The 2,955-nt window shown below is 39.8% G+C and overlaps 1 pseudogene; it reads right to left on the minus strand.

The window, feature by feature from the left end:
• Positions 1-1,088: 1,088 nt before the first annotated feature.
• On the minus strand, positions 1,089-2,193 carry LOC121479387 (annotated as a pseudogene).
• Between the last annotated feature and the right edge of the window lie 762 nt (positions 2,194-2,955).

The following is a 2,955-nucleotide window of genomic DNA, read 5'->3' on the forward strand; positions in this document are numbered from 1 at the left end:
CCACCCAAGCGTCCCTGTTTTTTCTTTGTATGGTTAGAATTGAATGCCTCGTGCTTCACTTTGCTAAGGCCTCCCAATCACTCTCAAGGTATCTGTAAGCTGTTTTTTCTGAAAAAGATTGTTGATTTCCAACTTTTTATTTTGAAAATTTTCAAATTTATAGAAAAGTTCAAAGTGTAGTACAAGGAAATCATCTTAAATCCTTTTCCTGTGTTCAGTGTTTGTTACTTTGCCACATTTCTCTCTTTAGACACTTTCCTTTTGAAAGAAGTGGCTTCATACCTCACCCATTACTATTATAGCATGCCTCCTGCAACATAAGCAATTTCTTATCTGGTCATAATACAGTTACCACACCCAAGGAATTTAACATTGATATAGAATTATCTATAGTACATAAACATGAGTCGCAGTTTTTCCCAAGTGTTCCTTTAAAGCCTTTCTTCTTTTTTTAAATCCAAGATCCAAACCCACGGCATTTGGTTGTCCTGTATCTGTAGTCTTCCTTATTCTGGAACAAGCCTACTTTTTTTTTAATTTGTTTTTTATTTTTATTACTGATTTATTTTGAGAGAGTGTGTGCACATGTACATGTGTAAGGGGAGGGACAGAGAGAAACTCAGACTCCATGCTGCAAGCAGAGTCGGATGGGGGTAGGGGGACTTGATTCCAGGACCCTTTGATCATGACCTGAGCTGAAATCACAAGTCAGATGCTTAACCAGGCACCCCAAGCCTCTTTTTTTGATGTTTTATGAAATTGACACTTAAGAAAGCAAGCCAATTAGCTTGTAGATTCTGTATTTCTTAGTTTCTCCCAAGTAGGTTCAGGATACTATTTTGGCAGAAGAGTCTATTGATGGTATGTGGTGTATTTGCATTCATGATATCACATAATATCAGGAGACACAGTGTTAACTGTCACATTGCCAATACGAGTTTGGTCACTTGCTTTGCCAGATCTTTCCATTTTGAGACTATTTTTTTCTATTTTTTTCTGGGGCACCTCGGTAGCTTACCACCAGTTGGCTGGGCGTCCACCTTCAGCTCAGGTCATGATCCCTGTGCTCCTTGTGTTTTCTCTCTCTTTCCTGCATGCAACAGGTCAAAGGCTTCATTAATTTGGTCAAAAGACAGACTGTGAGTCACAAATTCATCAACTTTTATCTTTTTGGACATATATTCGAACACCAACTTTGGGACACTTTCTACACTCTTCCATCCTCCAAAGGCAGTGCCTTTCCATACGCGGCCTGTTACCAACTGAAACAGGCAAGTGGCGATTTCTTCACCTGAAGCAGCTACTCCAACTATGACACTGACACCCCAGCCTTTGTGGCAGGCCTCTAGCACTGCTCTCATGACTTTCATGTTACCAATGCACTCAAAGGAATAGTCCACTCCCCCATCAGTCATTTCAATGAGCACTTCCTGGATGGGTTTACTGAAGTCCTGGGGGTTAATACATTCAGAAGTTCCAAACTCCTTGGCACTTGCGAATTTATCTTTATTGATGTCCACGCCAACGGTCCAGGATGCACCAGCCACCTTACAGCCCATGATAGTTGCCAATCCAACTCCTCCTAGGCCAAAGACGGCACAAGTAGAGCCAGGTTCCACCTTGGCAGTGTTCAGAGCAGCACCATAACCAGTTGATATGCCACAACCGAGAAGGCAGACTTTATCCAAAGGTGCTAAAAGGATCAATTTTAGCAACAGAGATATCAGCCACAACTGTATATTCAGAAAATGTGCTGGTTCCCATGTAATGTAAAATTGTCTTTCCTTTGCAAGTAAATCTGCTAGCACCATCTGGCATTAATCCTTTCCCCTGTGTAACTCTTATATTCTGGCAAAGGTTTGTTTTAGGGTTTAGACAAAATTTGCATTCTCCACACTGTAGGATGTAAAGTGTGATGACAGTGTCACCTGCCTTCAGTTTAGTAACTCCTTCGCCAACACTTTCCACAATTCTAGCACCTTCATGTCCCAGGATCATTGGAAAACTCCCTTTGGGATCAGCCCCACTCAGGGTGTAGGCATCAGTGTGGCAAACTGCAGTGGCAATAATCTTAATGCAAACTTCATGAGCCTCTGGGGGTGCCACCTCTACCTCTTTTATAGAGAGAGGCTTTCCTGCCTCCCAGGAAACTGCAGCCTTACACTTGATAACCTGGTTCGCCATGTTCTCTGATTCAGGCCAGTGAGGGCAGATCGAGAAAATGAGATGTTACAAGTCATGCACATCACTTAGACAAAGTGGCCATTAGGGTATACATGATGATTGCAAGTGCTCTGCATGGGCTAGTTACTTCTGGCTACATTGTAAAGATAACATAAAGAAAATGATGAGTTTAGTACTTCACATTTTCTGTTCAAGTTATAAGCAGAGAACTGAAATGTTCCAATGACTGCCCTAAAATAACCACTTGTCTCTTATCTATAAAAGATAAGGTAAGAGTGGACATCCCTGTCTTATTCCTGACCATAGAGAAAAAGCTCTCAGTTTTTCCTCATTAAGGATGATATTAGCTGTGGGTTTTTCATATATGGCCTTTATAATGTTAAGGTATGTTCTGTTTAAATCTCCTTTGTTGATGGTTTTTATCATGAATGGATGTACTTTGCAAATGCTTTTTCTGCATCTATTGACATGATCTTATTCTTATGACAGTTTTTATCCTTTCTTTATTAATGTGGTATATCACATTGATTTCTGAATATTGAACTACTCTTGAAACCTGTAAATAAATACCACTTGATAATGGTGAATGATTTTTTTTAATGTATTGTTGGATTCAGTTTGTTAGTATTTTATTGAGAATTTTTGCAACCATGTTCATAAGGGATATTGGCCTATAGTTCTCTTTTTTAATAGAGTTTGTATCTGATTTTGGCATCGAGGTAATGGTGGCCTTATAGAATGAATTTGGAAGTTTTCCTTCCTTTTCTATTT

This window comes from Vulpes lagopus, chromosome 20 (genome assembly GCF_018345385.1).
Source record: "Vulpes lagopus strain Blue_001 chromosome 20, ASM1834538v1, whole genome shotgun sequence".
Lineage (NCBI taxonomy): Eukaryota > Metazoa > Chordata > Mammalia > Carnivora > Canidae > Vulpes > Vulpes lagopus.